Below are 21,611 nucleotides of genomic sequence, written 5' to 3' on the forward strand. Positions count from 1 at the left end.
ATGACAGCTCAATGGCTTAACAAGTAAATCTTCTTTGACAGCCACCTGACTGGGTCTAGTTCATTGCAGATTGAGGACTAACAATAAGTGCATCGTAGACCCAAGTGTTCCAATGCAGGGAGCCTTTCCTGCACCTGGTTTGCACCAAAAGGCTGGCACAATACCATTTCACCCTGTGCCCTTTAAAATGGATCCTGGTCATCTTTCCAGTTTATAACAGTCACTATGTACAGTATTGCTCAAAACTATAATCATGGATCATGTACAGTATTCTGAGTCATATACCACAATGACAAGAAACTTAAGTATTCATTTTTTATAATTTTTTATATTATAATCATTTATTATATCATTTTGTTCGTATTTAACTTGTTGAGGACGCCATGAACAATGGATGTAGAGGTTTAGCGTTATACTTACTTTTCCTCTGGTTCAATATTGTGTACAGACTTAGTCACCCTGCATAGCAACATTCTATAGCCATTTTAATTCAGCAATTAATAATTATCTTTTGAATGTTTTCTGCAGACCCTTGAAAGAAGCCGACAGCTAAATTTTGCATTATATCTAGGTTGTTTTTCTGCATACTGTCAAAGGATAGAAGAGAAACTTATTGACTTTATCTCTTTGAAAGGGAAGTGAGGGAAAATTTTCCACTCTCTGTCCCACCTGAGGCCTTCATGGATGGTGAGGTGAATGTGGCCCCGAGGATGGCCTAACAATGAATGTTTTGAAAAACATATCAATGCTATTTTTCACTGAAGGTACTTTCTTGTTAGTGGACTTAGCCTTTTGAAAATTGAGGTTAGTGAGAAATTATGGTCTCTGTAAGAGAGGTACTATGGCTCAAGAGGGGACAGGAAGTATGTAAGTATCCACTCCAACTGTTGATTCATACTGTTACTAGAAATTCTCAACCTCAGCTTGATTACAATCTTTCCATTCACAAAAGTGAAACTAACAAAAACAAATTAAATAGTATATCCACGTGTAAGATCCAGGACCAAACCACGATGTGTATTTTTGGCTGAGAGGAGACACTGTTGCTGAGAAAAGGGTGCCAGCCAATATTGACTAGATACTTAGTCTCCTGCAATCAGCCTTCTGAATTTTTTGACAAGAATGTTCACCTGAGTTTCTGCATTAAGCACTTGGGGATAATGCACTACACTGTAGTATGCGACATGTTACTTGGCTGTCCGGAACATTAAGTTGCTCTAAGTAGATTCTTACATTATCATAGAATCGCTACAGTGTGGAAACAGGCCACTTGGCCCACCAAGTCCACACTAACCCTCCGAAGAGTAACCCACCCAGATGCTATTATTTGACATTTCCCATGACAATGCACCCAACCTCCACATCCCTTAACACTATGGGCAATTTAGCGTGATCAATTCACCTAACCTGCACATCTTTGTACTGTGGGAGGAAACTAGGGCACCTATAGGAAACCCACACAGATACGGAGGGATTGTGCAAACTTCAGACAGACAGTCGCCCAAGGCTGGAATCGAACCCAGGATCTTGGCACTGTGAGGGTGCAGTGCAAACTACTGAATCACTATGCTGCCTTCAATTAGATTGAAAGTATATGGCCAGATTAAGTTATCCAATTTCTTGGAACTGCAAAGTGATACTTGTCCCAAAACAAATAAGTGGGCATGATGATCATGAGGAAATGAGGTGAGTGTAAGGAAAGTGCAGACACACACACACACACACACACACACACACACACACACACACACACTCTCTCTCTCTCTCTCTCTCGCAGGACCTCATAGATAAAATGGAGGGGACATCATGCACAAAACAATTCAGATAACATACACAAGAAAGACTCCCTTTGCACATGCAAATAGCCATATTCAAAAATAAAAGGCCCCTAAATGCTTAAATAAAACTCTCCATACACAAAGAATATATTAATCCAATGTATGGAACATTTCCTTTTAAGCATACTCCAATAGGCACTTTTCTAGTTATATGTTACTTGTCTTCATTCTTACCTTTGCAATTCTTCAGTAATGTTTGAGTCTTGTGTTCACTCACTGACACAATGTATACAGTATCGAGAAGAGTGGATAGTCGTGGCTTGACTGCTACTGCTCTTGAGTTGCAGCTCTGAGTGCACTGATCGTGAAGTGCATGTTTCTAACTGCCAGTAACACTCCCAATGCTTCACAAAAACAATGCTCATGAGTTTGTCAGCTCTCTGTTAAAATTAGAAATTTAAAAACAGTGTACAGACTGCCTGAATACTTTTTAAAACTGTTGCTTTGGATCTAGCCTTCTTTTTCCAATGTGACATTGCAATTTTTGTCATCTGAGCTATCATACTGGCTCCTGACATTTGGCTGGAACTCAAATTTTTCTGTCTGTCTAGAGAGGTTTCCAATATAATGAGAACTGAAACGCATTGCAAGTTTTGCTCAAAACAACAGCTCACACCGAGAAGTTGGCTAGAATGCTTGATGAAGGCATTAAGGAAAATAACAAGGCAGCTGTGATGATTCCCAACACAACAGAATTTGTAGTTCTTTTTGCAGTCAGCCACCATAAAATGACTGGTAGCAAAGTCAATTGAACAGGAAGAGCTGAAAGCAAATATTACAAGTTGGATTTAGAGTTACCAGAAATTATTCAAGGTAGATATTCTAGTGTCAAAAACAGAAATGGTTGGAAAGCTCAGCAGGTCTGCCAGCATCTGTGAAGAGTAATCAGAGTTAACATTTCAGGTCCAGTGACCCTTCCTCAGAACTGATGGTAGCTAGGAAAATGTCTGCTGAGGAAATCTCTCATGGGCCTCAGAGTACCCAAATAGGAGGTCCATACCATATCCTTCCCTTCCTAATCCACGGGGAAGCTGCCAGATTTCCTCTTTGGCTGGGGTCGGGGTGGGGGGTGGGGGGTGCTTCCAACTGCTGGTAAAGTGTTGGCAGATGCAGCAAATGAGGCTTAAGCAGTGACATTGATGTCTCATTTATACTGCGGATGGGTGGCCCATCTGCTGCTACCTTTCCTATCCCTATCAAGATGTGATGGCAGTGGGAACATACTGTTGCTACGTTCTGGCTTCTCTCACCATTTTTGCCTGTCATCTCTCCTCCTAATCTGTCCCCATAGGCCTGGTAAAGTTCAATCTAATATTCCTACATTACAGTGTGTTTTGGGGTCAAATGTTGCAGTTAAAACCCAAAGTCATTTTCATTTCTAATCGCAGTGCAGTTCAGTTTTGCACTGTTATCCAAAGGTCCAGCAAATGTTGTGGGGTCCCAGGTTCGAATTCCGCCATGGCAGATGGTGGAATTGAATTCAATAAAAATCTGGAATTGGAGTCTAATGATTACCAAGAAACATTGTCGATTGTTGGAACATCCCGTCTCGTTCTCTCATGTCCTTTAAAGAAAAAAAAATGCCAGTTTTATCTGGTCTGGCCTACATGTGATTCCAGACCCACAGAAGTGTGGTGACTGTTGGCAAATTAGGAATAGGCAATCAATGCTGGCCTAGCTATTATTACTTATCTAATGAATTAATAATAAAAAAGGGTGTTTCTTTGCCCATACTATTCAGAGTCTCACTAAATAAATGAGATCCTGAGAGGTTATTCAGCCATAGAGTCATACAGTCATAGAGATATACAACATGTAAACAGACCCTTCGGTCCAACCCGTCCATGCTGACCAGTTATCCCAATCCAATCCAGTCCCACCTGCCAGCACCCGGCTCATATCCTTCCAAACTCTTCCTATTCATATACCCATCCAAATGCCTCTTAAATGTTGCAACTGTACCAGCCTCCAGTACATCCTCTGGCAGCTCATTCCATACCCATACTACCCTCTGTGTGAAAAAGTTGCTGCTTGAATCTCTTTTATATCTTTCCCCTCTCACCCTAAACCTATGCCCTCTAGTTCTGGACTCCCCCAACCCAAGGAAAAAACTTTGTCTATTTATCCTATCCATGTCCCTCATGATTTTAAAAACCTCTATAAGATCACCCCTCAACCTTCAAAGCTACAGGGAAAACAACCCCAGCCTGTTCAACCTCTCCCTATAGCTCAAATCCTCCAACCCTGGCAACATCATTCTACATCTTTTCTGAACCCTTTCAAGTTTCACAACATTCTTTTGATTGAAAGGAGACCAGAATTGCACACAATATTCCAAAAGTGGTCTAACCAATGTCCTGTACAGCCCCACAGCATGACCTCCCAACTCCTGTACTCAATAGTCTGACCAATAAAGAAAAGCATACCAAATGCCTTTTATAACTATCCTATCTACCTGCAACTCCACTTTCAGGGAGCTATGAGCCTGCACTTCAAGGTCTCTTTGTTCAGCAATGTTTCCTAGGACCTCTCCATTAAGTGTATAGTCCTGCTATGATTTGCTTTCTCAAAGTACAGCACCTCGCATTTATCTGAATTAAATTCCATCTGCCACTTCTCAGCCCATTGGCCCAGCTGATCAAGGTCCCGTTGTAATCTGAGGTAACCTTCTTCGCTGTCCACTACAAATCCAATTTTGGTGTCGTCTGCAAACTTACTTACTATACCTCTTCAGCTCACATTCAAAGTATTTATATAAATGATGAAAAGTAGTGGACCCAGCACCGATCCTTGTGGCACTCCACTGGTTACAGGCCTCCAGTCTGAAAAACAACCCTCCACCACCACCTTCTGTCTTCTATCTTTGAACAAGTTCTGTATCCAAATGGCTAGTTCTCCCTGTATTCCATGAGATCTGACCTCTTTAACCAGTCTCCCGCGGGGAATTTTGTTAAATGCCATACTGAAGTCCATGTACATCATGCTATTTCTTACTTTTTCAAAAAACAAGACCTTCAAGTCTGTTGTGTCATTCAATTAGATCATGGCTGGCCTGTGTCTTAAACTCTCCTGCTCCTCGGATGCTGCCTGGCCTGCTGCGCTTTTCCAGCAACGCACTTTTCAACTCTGGTCTCCAGCATCTGCAGTCCTCACTTTCTCCTGTGTTTTAAACTCCCAACCCCCTCCCCCCACTAACAACCACACCCTTGTACCTTGGCTTCATGACTCACTCTAGCATTTCATTCATATGTGAGAATGTATCAAGCAGAGTGTTCTGGTAAAGGAAGGTGATATTCAGGGAATAACAAAGATCACTCTTTGACTGCTCTTGATGCATAATGGTCGTCTGCAAACGAATGAAAAAGAAATGTACTCCTCAAAATCGCTAGGAGTGACCATTATGAGGGCAGGACTGAAGTCAAAAGGTTTGAAGATATACTGTCACAAAGTATAAGACATCCTGGACTTTATACATGGGACGCAAAACCAAGGAACTTATGATAAAGCAGACAAAAACAGATATCACTGGAAAAATTCAGCAGGTCTGGCAGCATCTGTTGAGAGTAAGCAGTGGTAACATTTCGCATCCTGTGACACTTCTTCTGAGCAGAAGGAGCTAGGAAAAGATGGTATTTAATTGATGACAAGACCAGGGAGAAGGAGTGTGGAGTAGGGGGAAGGGGAAGAAATGGGTAGATAGGTGAAGAGGGAACCCAGGAGGAGAAAGAAAAGGTAGGCAGACAAAAAGAGTGTTGGCTGTAGGCCCAAGGAAGAAGAGAAGTTGGATAAGTGATAATAGGGACTGTGAGTAGTTGAAAATGGGTTGGCTATACTGAAGCCATCTCATGGTAGGACATGGGGTTGTGAGAGAAATGATAATGAGCCTTCCTAGAATTATTGATCTGCTTCAACATTGTGTCCAATTCTGAGAATTCCATGTTCAGAAGGATGTGAAGATTGTTGAAAGAGTGCGGAAAAGATGTAGAAGGTTGAATTCATGGATGAGAGATTTCAGTTAGGTGGAGATTTTGGACAAGCTGGGGCTATTCTCTTGAGAGATGTTTGAAAGCAGACGGAATAGCTGTAGATCAAATCACAAAGGACCTAGCCATAGTAGATAGATTAATACTGTTCCCATTGATGGAAGGGTTGTGAATCATTGGGTGTTTAATTTAGAGTTAATTTAGAGGTGTTGGTAAAAGGAATCAATAGCGATATGTGGAAGTGGTTAGGACCCAGTTGTTAAAAATGAGAGTAAGTGGGATAAACTGATTTGCAACTGCAGACATCAGCAATGTTACAATGGAGCTAATAGTCTTCTTGTGGAGAAGTGCTGTACCTATTCTGTGAGCCTGGGATCCTATTCTATGAATAACGGACACTTGGACTTTAAAGGCTTACTGGTACCTGAATTTATTGATTTCAATCTTGATTTAATAGAATTTAAAATGAACTCATGTTGCGGTTAAATTCTAATAAAAATTCTTTCTTTTCAATGGTTGTAATTCTCTACATGTTTCTGTTCAATAATTTGACATTCTTATTTTTCCTTAAATCTTTTCTGGCTGACTAGTTTATTTGATATTAGTCAGTGTCTCTCCCGAGCTACCATTGTTTATGCACAAGAAGGAGTATTGGGAAAATTATTCTACTTGAGGATGGAATCCAGCTGAGTTAGTCCTGGCTTCTGTCTGTGTTCACATTGCTGGATAGGGATCAGAAATGGAAAAAAAATTCAATTTTTCCTTCCTTAATTAAGGTGAACTGGGAGGAATTGTTATGTCAATATGGTCCTCAACTGAGATTTTCATAGAGAGGTGACTAAACCTATTTGGATCAATGGCCAATTGGCTCCTCAAGTTAAGGCAGTTGGGTCAAATTTGAGCTTTTGCTGTAATTCTAATGTACCTTTGAAGTTTGTAAGAGTCTTATCTTCAAATTCCAGTTCAACGCATTAAATTGTATCAGTCCCCCAGCTTTAAGTATATGTAAATTATGGTTTTAAATATTATGAACCATGCAGATTCATGATTTACAATTTCATGGGGCATGAAGAGAATTTCAGTTTTAATGATAGTTACTAGTAACTATAGGCCAGTGAGTCTGACTTCAGTGGTGGGCAAAGTCTTAGAGAGAATGGTAAGGGATAAGATTTATGAACATCTGGGTAGGAATAACGTGATCAGGGATAGCCAGCATGGTTTTGTGAAGGGCAGGTCGTGCCTCACAAACCTTATTGAGTTCTTTGAGAAGGTGACTAAGGAAGTGGATGAGGGTAAAGCAGTAGATGTTGTGTATATGGATTTTAGTAAGGCGTTCGATAAGGTTCCCCATGGTAGGCTAATGCTAAAACTTCGGAGGTATGGCATTGAGGATACATTAGAGGTTTGGATTAGGAATTGGCTGGCTGGAAGGAGACAGAGGGTAGTAGTTGATGGATTATGTTCATCTTGGAGCGCAGTTACTAGCGGTGTACCACAAGGATCTGTTTTGGGACCATTGCTTTTTGTTATCTTTATAAATGATCTAGAGGAAGGACTTGAAAGCTGGGTAAGCAAGTTTGCGGATGACACGAAAGTCGGTGGAGTTGTGGATAGTGAGGAAGGAAGTGGTAGGTTACAGCGGGATATAGATAAGTTGCAGAGCTGGGCGGAAATGTGGCAAATGGAATTCAATGTAGCTAAGTGCGAAGTCGTTCACTTTGGTAGGAATAACAAGATGATGGATTACTGGGCTAATGGTAGGCTACTTGGTAGTGTGGATGAGCAGAGGGATCTTGGTGTCTATGTACACAGATCTCTGAAAGTTGCCACCCAGGTAAATAGTGCTGTGAGGAAGGCATATGGTGTACTGGGCTTTATTGGCAGAGGAATTGAGTTCCGGAGTCCTGAGGTCATGTTGCAGTTGTATAAGACTCTGGTGAGGCCTCATCTGGAGTATTGTGTGCAGTTTTGGTCGCCATACTATAGGAAGGATGTGGAAGCTTTAGAACGAGTGCAGAGGAGGTTTACCAGGATGTTGCCTGGAATGGTAGGAAGATCGTATGAGGAAAGGCTGAGGCACTTGGGGCTGTTCTCATTGGAGAAGAGAAGGTTTAGGGGAGATCTGATAGAAGTGTATAAGATGATTAGGGGTTTAGATAGGGTAGATACTAAGAACCTTTTACCGCTAATGGAGTCAGGTGTTACTAGGGGACATAGCTTTAAATTAAGGGGTGGTAGGTATAGGACAGATGTTAGGGGTAGATTCTTCACACAGCGGGTTGTGAGTTCATGGAATGCCCTGCCCGTATCAGTGGTGAACTCTCCTTCTTTATGTTCATTTAAGCGGGCATTGGATAGGCATTTGGAAGTTATTGGGCTAGTATAGGTTAGGTAGGACTCGGTCGGCGCAACATCGAGGGCCGAAGGGCCTGTACTGCGCTGTATCCTTCTATGTTCTATGTTCTATGTTCTATGATTGAGCAATGCTAACTGAATTGAAAAATGGAGGAACCAAAACAGATGGGTCAGTGTTATGAGTATATTTTGGAATTATGTCCATATCGCAGTTGGAGAAACAGATCTGCATAATAGCGAAAATGTTGATCTTTGGTTATGAACATATTCAAGGCTGCATGAAGGATATTTCAATTAGTGGGTTAACAAATGTTGCTTGGACTGTTTTGAAAATGCCCAGTTTAGCAGTTGTTTCAGGTCACAGCTGTTTTTTTTATCTCTGTTGTTGACCATTGTCTGGTAACTAGTTGCTTCAGACAGCTCAGCAGGTTAATTTGCTATTTTAAGCCATGTTTTGTATTGTAGAACTGTAGGCAGATCCCACAGCATAGACTTTCCTTACAAATTTCAGAACAGCCTCATAAGCAGCAATTTCTTTCTAAGGATGAAATCAACAACAAGTACTCTAAAACCCTTATGAATAGTGTATGACGATAGGTGCAGAGCTTCACAGGCATAATCCGCAGTGCCTGCATTCATGCAAAATGTTATGAAGGACCTTTTTATAGCTCTGACTTGCTGCTGTTGCCATGGAAACCAGCCGTAACAATCCAAAGACTCCTGAAGATAAGTCAGTTATCATTCAGGTCTGCAGGAACGACATCCCTGATTTGCATCCCTTCAATATCATGTGCACTATTTAGATAAACTTTATTTATACCTAAATAAATGCAGTCACTCAAACAAACATTGGAATAAATATCTGGGTGAATCAAAAAAGAAGAATCCAATGTTTTGCTTAAACACCCATGCATTCTATATAAATACGACAAGTAATTCAGTTCAAAAATGTTGGTATTGCATAATGTCAATATTATGGTTTCCTTCAAACAATACAATTCTGAGTCAAGCATCATTGTGACTCTGAATGCAAATCTACACCAATTTTTGTGTCTAATCTAGATGTAGAAAATGCTTGATTATTTCTGTTGAAAACTCATTGAGTAAGTGCATTGGATTTTCTGGGCATGATATTCCAGGTTGCTTCCCAGGTGGTCTGCTGAGTTAGCTGTGGCAACACACTCAAGTTAAATGTCCTCACATTATGGAATGAGAAAAGTTGTTCAACTTCATGTACCAGGTCCCCATGTTAGACTCTTGCCAGAAAGTATGTATGTGTGGACTTTGGTTAAATACCAGAATAGGTTTGGGTGTGGAGTCCATCATGGTTAGATGGATACTCAGGCTTTCATATAGGATAATTTGCAAATTTCTAACCGTTAGCCTTTAGATTACTGATGAAGAATAGGTCACTTAGATAAGGCACAGCATTGGATTCTGGTACCTACTGAATCTAACATACAAATAAAAACAAAGTACTACTGATGTTGGATTTCTGAAATAAGACTGAGACCACAGAAATAACTAAACTTTCAAAGAAAAGTGACATTGAACTCAAAAAGTGAACTGTTTCTCTCTCTGCAGAAGCTGCTGGACCTGTTGACTTTTTGTAACACTTTCTGTTTCAGCTAGCATGTATTGTTCTTCTGCTGAAAGAGCATTGGCAGGACAGGAGGGGAGAAAAAAAAGCATCAGTTTTGTTGAAAACTAGTATTTTTATTAGGTTATTATTTTTATTACAGTAATACATTTTTCTAATAGTATTATGCATTGGGTATAATTTCATTGTCGTTAGTTAAAGATTCTCAATCAAAATACATTGACACAATTTAAGTTTGATCTGACCTGACAGCATTATGAAGTCAATATAATAAGTTTGTTAGTGTATTACATGTTAACAAGTTGTATGTATCCAAATGCAAGTGAAAGAAGCACTAGAAAATATATTGCAAAATAATAACGTCAAGTGCAGAAAGTTCTAATTGGTTTCGCCTAAAAGCAAAGCCGCTTATGAATATTGAAAGTACATCTCTTGTTCTGCAGTAAGAATGTACACAGAGAAATTATTATCTGCATTAAAATTAAACCAGACAATTTCATCACACACTGTAGTCATTAGCATTCTGCTACAGTCTTACTGCAGCAAAGCTGATCCTTCAGAGCAAATGAAAGTATAATAAACATGTATTCTATACATTCTCTGTAAATGTTAATAGCTTATGATTTAGAGTCATTATGATGTAAACAACCTTCTCTGTAAAGTGTTTAACAAATCTTTGTCAAATTAATGTAACTAAAAATACACATGTCACTTCACAAAAGAACAATCTTTTGAACCCTCATTTCAATGCTGGTTTTGCCAAAATGAGAATCATTTTTGCCAGAGTCATTTCTGACAACATAGTTAATGTTGGTGACCCTCAGTATAAACCATTGCCAGTCATCTCTTTCTCTCTTTCTCTCTAATGAGAAAAACAGGCATATGATCTGGTGGGACAATGATAACTTTCCTTATGATGTAGAGGAGCTGGTGTTGGACTGGGGTGGACAAAATTAAAAATCACACAACACCAGGTTATAGTCTGACAGTTTATTTGGAAGCATTCTGAAAGCTAGTGCTTCCAAATAAACCTGTTGGACTATAACCTGGTGTTGTGTGATTTTGAACGTTACTTATGTTTACTTGCTCCTAAAGGAGAATCAGTTGTTTAATTGTTGAAGATAACAAGGCAAAAACTGTTCATTACAATCTTAAATTTGCAGAGAAACAAAATAGAAATCTGTCTTACTTACTTTGAACTTTACGTTTATGGTGTTATGACATTGAGATAGACAGCTGAGCTAAATAAGCTTTTCAACCACTGTATTCACAACATAGTCACATTAAAACCTTTAAAGACCCTCAAAATTTACTCCGTTATTACTAACCAGTCTTTTGAGTAACCAATCCCAGACTCTATGAATAATCATTTGAGATGCCATTTACTTCTGAAATAAAAACATAACAATTTATTAACAATATTGTTACTTTAACACAGTAAATTTAAACAACAAAATAATGTAATTGGTCCAATCTTTAAACCCCAAAAGCCTTTGCTTTCAGCCTTATTCACACAAAAGACAGGCAAACAAACATGGTTAAAGGCTAAATTTAAAAAATAAACTAGACTTTATCAGTTTTCATGATACATTATTCCACAGGCATAGACAATGGTTTCTTCGTTGATTTTCTGGAGATGTCGATCATGGTCACCTTCACGGTTCACTCAGATAAAGGTAGTCATATGTATAAACTTAGTTATCTGTTCACTAAACTTCCAAGAGCTGCTGATGAGAGGTTAGGCAGGGAAATTGCAAATCTTCAGGCTGCACCATCAATAATCAGATTCCCTTTTCCATCCGAACACAGTCCAAAACCCAATTTAAAATATGACAACTCTCTGACAGACTGATTGTCTCTTCCACGATGTCTCCGTTACAAATCAACATCTGCCATTTGCTTGAGTCTTAGATCTTTTCCAGACTTGATGGAACCAATTCTCAGATACTGACATTGTGAATAGCAAGTTTTGCTATCTGTTTAAACATAATGCTCTCCCCAGTGACAAAGCATCTGCAGAACCTTTAAGTCAGCAACAAACTTCCAATTAACTTCTAGGCCTGGCCTCATGAATAAACAAAAGCTTGTTTAATTTTTTTTCCCTATTAACACAAGCTGTTGTACACAGTCCAAAAGTCAATTTAGCTCACTGTTCCCAGTTCATAACACCAAATCAAAATTAATTTTAAAAAAAGTCAGCGAGGCTCTAACAGTGGGGACAATTTCTGATAATTTGCAGTTGAGACAAAATAAATGCATACACCTTGGTACATTTTCTTTTGGAATTTTGGGGCAGCATTTAATGACTCCTTTTGTGAGCAGGGTTGGAAGAAGTGGGGAGAAGCTGTAGAATTGGGAAGGAAACCAGGTAATAATGTGTTTATTACTTTCCTTACAGTTTCATGTTTAGTGTTTAGTCATTGTAAAATGAAAGCAACTTCTTTGGAAGTTGTATGGTTATGGCAAGGCAAGTATACAAAGTGCAAATGCATATCTCTCAACATTCTTTTCATAAAAAGACAAACAAAAATACATGCATTATCTTTTAAGGAACAATTACCCATTATAAAGAAAATGATCACATATGAACAAGAACTGTGTATTCACTCTGGTCATTGCCACTTTAGGTTTTCCTGCAAACTCACTTCATTCACAATCTTGAAAGCATTATGAATGGCACATATCCAAGTGGTTTTTAGTAGCTTCTCTGGTATCTACTAATTCCAGGGTGATATTCCTTCTTCAGTGTTTGTGGTTCCTGTGGTGAGTGCTTGATCAGAGCAAGGTGCTTGTATTTCGCACTGAATGTCTTTACTGAGTTGATGACTTCCTTGAGTTTTTGTTGCTCATTGAAGCTGGGAGATTGTATACTCTGTATTTGCATCTTTCAACTTTCTGTATAGAGAGTGCTGCTCTTAACAGCTAGTCAGCAAAGTAAGTCTGATTCCAAATATTATTTCTGCAAAAAAGGAACATTCTGTGCAGATGTTTTTAGCAGGTAAATGTGATTTGAGGAAGTTGTTTTTGAATTGGCTTGTGGTCAAACTCGGCTGTCAGTTCATGTTTGCCAAACAGAGGAAAACACTCACAAGCAGAAATAATAGCCAGGCACTCTTTCTCAACCTGTACACAGTGTTAGTCAATATGTGTTTACCCCATGGATGCAAACACACTGATTGACCTGCTACATAAGGATTGCTCCAAGTTCAGTCTCACCAGTATCACGACTCAAGCTGATGTCATCACTGACAGTTTAGAACCTTAGCACTAGTGCTATCATCAGTCATTGTTTGATTCTTGTGAAAGTACTTCTCGTTCTGAAACTCCCAAATTGCTGCACATTCTTAGCAGTTTGTATCGTGGTTCATACTCTGAGGGCACTTTGCTGGATTATTCATAAATTCAACAAATTGTTATACTGCTTTTACGTCTATTGATTCTGCTAGAGCTCTCTCCTTGACAGCTTCTGAGTAAGTTTGTTTTGTTTTCAGTACATCACCTAAAAACTTGACTTCAGATATCTTCAAATGCATTTTTCTATTGTTCATTTGGTCAACTCTCTTAGCAGTTCCACTATGTTCTAATGGTGGTCTGGTTTCTTCCATAATACCTTCACATCCATAGATTAGCAGGTCATCCCACAATAACTTTCATTCTGTGAAGGTCACTGACTTTCTCATGTTGTCTATGTTGAACTCTTCCAGAGCAGTAAAATGTCATATGATATGTGCAGCCACCTGTAACTCCCAAATGGCATCCAAAATCTAGTTAGAAAACTGTCATTGCCAGTCACTGTCCATTACCTCAAGGGTGGTAAAGACCTTTGTCTCAGGAGGTTTGGCAATTTTCAATTGACGGCATGGAATCTCTTTTGGATTCTATTATACCTTTCAGACTAATGCATGTTCTCAGGTTTCCAGGTTCGACTTTTTGTACTAATACCATGCTGCTATTGCAGCTGCCAATGACTAAAGCTGACATAAAATGTCTGCCTGGGGCTTTTTAGCTGACATAAGTTGGCCTTAAAGGAATTAGCACATAGCAGACTTGAGGTTACTCCATTCGGAGTTATCGGATAAGATAATGAAAGATACCGTGGGAATCATAACAGGTTTCCAACAAGAAAAGACAGGGCAATTTAATTAGATTCCTTTAGACAGGCAGCTCTAAGCTCAAGTTTTTTTTTGATAAGGAGCATCCTTGAAACATCTAGATAAGACAATATGGGCACTAACCACAGTCCCAAGTTTGTTATTTAGTAAAATGCAAAGGGAAAAATCTGATCATACATTATTTCAAACTTTTTAGGTAATTCTAGATTAGAAATGCAACCTACAAACTAACATGAAAGGATTTAGCTGAATTCCTATGAGCAGTCAACTGTAGACTGTAAAGAAAAGCCCATTCATTAGCAGGGAAGATGAACTGTAAATGATATAATTAGATGACCTCTAAGAAAGCACTAAGAGACAGTTAGCATAGTAGGGGGTATAAAGAGGTTGTAAAACATGGTCGGTGGGACTACAAGCAAGCAAGTAATTGTAGCTTCACTACTTTGCAAGCAACCTAGATAATGACAGAGACAAATTATAAGACAGGGATCAGGATGAGGTTGTGTCCCATTGAATCCAAATAAATTTCTAAAGCTGTGAAAGTGATTGAATTTCACCATTATCAATGGAATTCAAATAGATGCTGTCCAGTAAAATAATAAATCATAACTGCAGCTGCACAACAAAGACTGCATTTGCTTGATCTCTGAAAGGATAGAGAGAAACTGCTCCCCAATTTGTCAGCTTTGTCAAAGATTTGTAACATTAGGGTTGACTACATAAGTTTATACTGGAACTGAAATCACAACTTTTATAACAATTGATGGAAATTAGCATCCTGCAGTAAGGATAGTAGGGAATTTAAATTATCTAACAGAATTTAAGAAAATCATTAGTGATAAGCAAATATCCAGTCTATTGGCAGTTAAAGTGATGCAGCTGGGAAGGAGTATAACTGTCAGTGTTGGAATGTGATTGAATGATATGCATTGGAAGATTCCAAAGAAAGTTAATAAAGGTGTCTGGTAAATATCATGAGATCCTGAGAGAATCCTGGGCTGTCTGTTGAGTTGTCCATTATTGATTGTGTGTTAACAGGATTGGATATGTAGTTTAGGGGGATATGCCTAATAATTACCTCAATATTGCATGTAATTACTGTAATAGAACATAGAACATTACAGCGCAGTACAGGCCCTTCGGCCCTCGATGTTGCGCTGACCTGTCATACCAATCTGAAGCCCATCTAACCTACACAATTCCATGTTTGTCCATATGCTTATCCAATGACAACTTAAATGTACTTCAAGTTGGCGAATCTACTGCCGAATGCGGAAGAGATAATAATGCTGTACTTGGCTGAGAGAGGTAGAGTGCCTGGAAACTGTTTTCAAAGATCTCTCCCAATGCTGCATTAAGAGTAGCAAAGAGTTCTGAATAAAGATCGATTTGTACTGCAAGTCACAGGACTCAAAACTCTTCTTTGAAATCTCTTCCCCAACACTACTAATCCAATCTGTTGGTTTGTCACTTAATTATACTTTCTACCTCTTTCATCTTGTTTTTCAGGCTCAACTTCAGGGCAGCCAGAACTCTCCTCAGCAGATGCTGAGTTGGCTTCACATTCTCATCTACATTGAGATGTTATTCATTAGGAAGACATCCAAGACCTGTTTAAGAGACAACAGCTTTGCAATGTTTTTATTCACCCAAGATATATGGGCATTGCTGGATGGGCCAGCATTATTACTCATCCCATGTTGCTTTTGAGAAGTTGGAGGTAAATACCTCTTGAAATGATGCAGTCCATGTGTTTAGGTCGACTCACAATGTTATTAGGGAGCGAAATCCAGGATTTTGACAAATCAGGGTCTAAGGCTCTTTGGTGAATTTCTTCACTGCATCTTATAGATGGTGCACAATGCTACTGAGTGATGGTGGTGGAGAGAATAGATTTTGTGGTGCTAATCAAGTGGGCTGTTTTCTTCTGGATGGTATCAAGCTTCTTGAGTTTTATTGGAACTGCACGCATCCAGGCAAATAGAACATATTCCATTACACTCTTGACTTGTGCCTTGTGCTTGGAGAGTCTAGAATTAGGTCTGAAATACCATCTATAACATTCTTTGTCAAATTCTTCAGGTTTGATTTTTGCCATCAAGTCTTAAGAGACCTTCTGTCATTGGGAAGCAGTATTTTTCTTCTTTGGCATTCCTTGGCTTACCAAAATATTTCCCTTATTTGGAGTGGTGCTGCTAAAGAAAATCCTCAGACCCCTCATTAATCACCATTTGTGTGCAGCCAACCATATCTCCAAAGACTACTCAGACCCTTGGCATCATGATAGCAAACAAACCTACCAACACAGTAAAACAGCAGCTAAATAACTTGAAAGACCCTATACAGACAAGCAAAACTAATGCTAATTACAAAATAATATGCAAGAACTGTAACAAACACTACATTGGACGAACAGGCAGAAAACTAGCCACCAGCATTCATGAACAAAACGGAATGACCCTCTCTTACTAGTATCCTTACAGATAAGGAAGGACACCACTTCGACTGGGACAACCCATCCATCCTAGGAGAAGCCAAACAGAGACATGCATGAGAATTCCTAGAAGCATGGTATTCCAACCAGAACTCTATCAACAAACACATTGACTTGGATCCCGTTTACCACCCCCTGAGAAAAAAAGAACAGGAAATGACATCACCATAGGAAATGATGTCACCATAGGAAATGGCACCACCAATCCAAGGAAGCCCAAATATATAAGTAGAAAGCAGGAAACACCAGCAGTGCTTTGTCCAGAGGCTCACTGAAGAGGTTACCTAGTATGGTGACAAAACGTCTGATAATGAACCTTCCAGCTCAATGAGCAAACCTACATACAGAACTTCGAACCTCAGCCTGGCCTACAAATCTTCACAAAACTTACTAGTATCTCCTAGACGTCTGTGTTCTTTAGGGAATTACAGGGCATAGCATGTGCAATGGTAACTACCTTATGATATGATGTGAAAGGTCTTGCGGTATAAATAAGATGTAGTTCTTTACATCTTTGCAACTATTTACAGATTAGTTGAATAGGGATTATAGTACTGCAAGGTCTATTGGAGGACCAGATTTGTCTCCCATGAGATCCTACTTTATTCTTCCAACAAGTCAAATGATGGTGCTTATTGCACTCAGTCAAGTGTTAACGTTTTCAGACTCATGTACAGCAATTGAGTGGGCTTCCAGATATCTCATCTTGTCTCCACCATTCTTCTACCAACAATGAGAGGGCTGAACTCCAAATGGGAAGCCACCTGTAAAAGTATACAGAAACTAAATTTCCTGTAAAAACTCAGCAGGTCTGGCAGCATCTGTGGAAAGAAAGCAGAATTAATGATTTCGGTCCAGTGATCCTTCTTTGGAACTCAACCTGTAAAAGTGTGCTGGTACCACCTAGCCCAGCCCAACCCTACCATCCCAGTCAAATAGCACACCTCCCTAACCAGGGACTACCTGATACGGCCCTGATATATCCCACTTGCCTGCAGTCTAGTGATTCCTCTGTCTTTACTGGTTCAGAGTAACACTGCTGAGACCAAAGAGTTGCCATCAGTCTTATTGGTCGGCAGCTCTTTGGTGCCAAAGCTTTGCCCTTAGAAAGGTGGAAATTCGACACCAGATAGTTACTGACCTCATTGCCATTGCCATTGCTTCCAGGAAGAGCCATGCCTTCCAATTGGTGGATGGATCAGCCCTTGATAACTACATAAGTTACTTTTAGTTGATACAAGTATGTGAGGATGTGATTTAAACTATCACCACATGATATCACAATTTTCATGTGCATATTGAATCAGTGTAGTATTGTATGTGGCTAAAATATAGCCATTGGGATAAATTCATGTATTTAGAAATATGTCCGAAAGGAAGAATTAGAGTCTGGTATATTCTCAATCTCTGCATAGAGAGAGGCAGATATATTAGTCTTGCTGATACATAAAGCATTTCCTTTGGTCATCATTATTAAAATTTAACATCAAAGTTTTTAAGAATTCCTTAATATTCTATGGTGTCCTTATGCATTTCTGTTCACCTCATTATTGCTCAAAACCTTTTTTTTTGACCATTGTGGAAATCCAGTGTTATTTAAACCATTATGTTTAACCAATTAGTTACCAGAAACCTAACAATTATTAAGTTAAAAATTGATTACAGGTCGAGATTAAACAAGAATAAATCATTCATTTTCAAATATTCATTGATTATTTAAGTACAACACATGTCAACTCTGCTGCTTAATGCTTCAAGCAATGTTTCAAATCGTGCTGCATTATATGAAGACATTGTTATGTGCAACTCTGATGTGTTCCTTTTTTTTCTCCTAATGATCCTGTTCAGAGATGTTATTACACACCTCTGGAGCAGGTGGGACCTGAACCCACGCCTCCTTGCTCAAAAGGTAGGTACACTACCATTGCACTTATCGAATGTTGAAACAGAACAATAATATTGCTTATTCTGCCACTGTACCCAAGACTGAATCATGGACCTTTATTTGTTCAGTCTAATGCTCTCCCAACAGAGTTTTTTCAACTAAAACACTCTGCTGTTTTCTCACTATTGCCTGAAACAGAACTCGCCTTGCTTTGGTCTTGTTCACCTGGTTGAATGGATTGAACTATTACCCATAAGCTCAGCACGATTGACACTCAATCAGAATGTGGAATTGCACACTTTAATTCAGCTCTATTAACTGGTAGTTTAAACAAGCACAGCAATTTCAAAAGGATGTGAATAATCAAGAGGTGTCATGCAAGATGTATTGGATTCAGGTGGTGTCAATTTTTCTCTCATGATCGGAACAGGCACTGCTCTTGAGCTTGTGAATATCTGATGGATTCTCCCTGTCTTGTTCACATCCTCAGGCAGCATACAAGGAGCAGGAGAATCGACATTTCGGGCATGAGCCCTTCTTCAGGAATGAGGGTCACTCTCCTCATACCTGAAGAAGGGTTCATGCCTGAAATGTCGATTCTCCTGCTCCTTGGATGCTGCCTGACCTGCTGCACTTTTCCAGCAACATATTTTCAGTTCTGATCTCCAGCATCTGCAGTCCTCACTTTCTCCTTGTTCACATCCTCACACACTTCAACAATTTGAAATCCAATTAGAGTAGCTGGCAGGCAGAAGGCGTTTGTCAACGATAACTGGCGACAAGACCACAGACCAAACAGTTACTTGTTGCCAGTTGAATATCCAATTCTGCACAGCTCATCTACGCTTTCTCCCACTGTGGTTTGAACTAGCAGTTGTGTAAGCAGTCATTACAAGACACAGGCTGCACACTTGGGAAAGGACTGTAATTTTGGACTCACTTCCTTGTTATGGGTTTTGCAGGATCTGCCAAAATCAGCATTGATGGTATTTCCACAGTGTTTTGAAGTGATTGATGTAAGTCATATAAGTCTCCAAAATATGTAAAGATGCGGGGCTCACCACTGCACAGTAAAATGTACCATTCATCTCAAATTTGAGGTACTTGCCCTCATTTGGCTGAAGGTTGAACTGGCACATTGGAGGTGATGATGGCTCCATAGTCTGTGACTTCCTTCATTAAAAGGAGATTCCCAAGATACAATCATCCATATTTTGCACATGAAGCAGCTTTATATTAGAACTGTTTGATTATACAGGCTTGATTGTGAAATTGTAGGAATAATACTTGAGAAAGTGACAATACCAATTTCTGAACTGGTTGATGTGATAATATGTCATATGTTTGGCCCATAAATAATGGAATTATGGTGAAAAACCTGACTGTCACAGCTCAATGTCACCATTTTGGAGGTGATTGAAGGGTATCTTTCAACAGCAGTTCCTGCTTCCTGTGTCCTAACATACTTGGTGAAATCAGTCTCTGTTTCAGCAGAAGCTGTAATCATGATTATTGTGTGCCAGGCTGGCATGGTCCGATATCATGACCTCCACTGCTGGAACTGGGGAAAGACAAAGGCCAGCCTGTCTACCTTCCCATCCAGCGGGATGGCTAGGACCATGTCCACAAAATGGAGGTGCCAATTTCCCGCCTGGGCAAATCTCAAGAACTGTCCTGGGTACAATGGCATTTTAAATATGACACTGGCGCTAGGGATGAAGGTCAATTTAGGGATCTCTGGTGTTGTGTGGGTTGGTTTGGGAATACCAAAAATTAAGATGGGGTGGAAATCTGACGTCATATTTACCACATTGGCTGACATGCCAATTAATGCGAGGAGTTAAGTAATATACACTGAGTAAACCTGCTCAGCCTTGCAGTAAGAATCACTCCACCCAAACTCAATGCAATTTGCCAAAAATCTGTAAGATTCAACCCATTATAAAATGATGTTCGAACCATTTTCAGTTGAATGAACCACACATTCTAAACAAAATCTTTCTGCTTTAGTTAGTCCTCTTGGAATTTGAAGATGAAAGCTGTCTCCCAGAATCTGTGCCTTCCTGAGCAAGGAAGCCCTATTTTAAACCTTTGCTAGTCTTCCCTTTAGGCTGACACAGAACACATTAAATTCACATGCACATTAATGCACAAAGTAAGGTACCATGAGTAATGAATAATAAGGATGTACTTGCTGCCTGATATAATTTGGTCATGAAGTAAGAATTAATTATTTAGTTGAGTGCAAAGTTCAATTTGGCAGAGATTCATGGAACTTTGAATTGTTTATCTGCTCTCTTTAAAATTCTACAAAATACATCTTCTCAAAAATAATTTTGGCCTTCTCCTTTCCTTCCTACTCCTTCAATGTTACTGATTACAGATGGTGAGCAGAATTCTCCTAGTGCCATATTGACATCAGGCATGGTAACCTTGGGCAGCAAGTAGGCTCAGTGGTTAACACTGCTGCCTCACAGCGCCAGGGATTTGGATTCAATTCCAGCCACTGTCTGTCTGGAGTTTGCACATTCTTCCTGTGTCTGTGTGGGTTTCCTCTCATTGTCCAAAGATGTGTAGGTTAGATGGATTAGCCATGAGAGTTGCAGGGATAGGAAGGACTTGATGGGCTGAATGCCCTGTTTCTGCACAGTACAGATTTTATGGTTCCTTCAGTGGTCCCATTGAAAGAAGCACTGGGTAGCACCCTGGCTCAGTGGTTAGCCCTGCTACCTCACAGGGACCTGGGTTTGATTCCCGCTTTGGGTGTCTGAGTGGGTTTCCTCTGGGTGCTCTGGTTTCCTCCCACAATCCAAAGGTGTGGAGGCTAGGTGATTTGCCCATGCTAAATTGCCCAAAGTGTTAGATGCATTAGGGGTAAATATAGGTTAAGGAAATGGGTCTGGGTGGGTTACTCTTCAAAGGGTCGGTGTGGACTTGTTGGGCCGAAGGACCTGTTTCCATACTGTAGGGAATCTAATCTAAAATGGGAAAATTAAGTGAGATACCAGGTGACCTTCCCAATGTTGAGCTCAGAAAGTCTAATTTCAGCCAAATGGTGTAACTGATTCTTGGTAATGTGCAGTGAGAGGCCTATTTGCATATTGCTACCAGATCTCACCTTATTTATTCCTGACATGAAAGGCAAAGATGTTACCTGGTAACTCTGGCATGAATTTTGCTCCTTTGGACACCTGGTATCAACATCTCAGCCACCAACATCTCTTTGGGCAGCAGTCACATACTCCCAATATTAAACGGCAACATTGGCATTTGACATGTTCCAGCCTCACTGCATCATAATGACAATCTCTGAGCTGCTTATGGAATGTTTTTGTCATTAATCC

Source organism: Hemiscyllium ocellatum, chromosome 19, assembly GCF_020745735.1.
Source record: "Hemiscyllium ocellatum isolate sHemOce1 chromosome 19, sHemOce1.pat.X.cur, whole genome shotgun sequence".
NCBI classification, from domain to species: Eukaryota; Metazoa; Chordata; class Chondrichthyes; order Orectolobiformes; family Hemiscylliidae; genus Hemiscyllium; species Hemiscyllium ocellatum.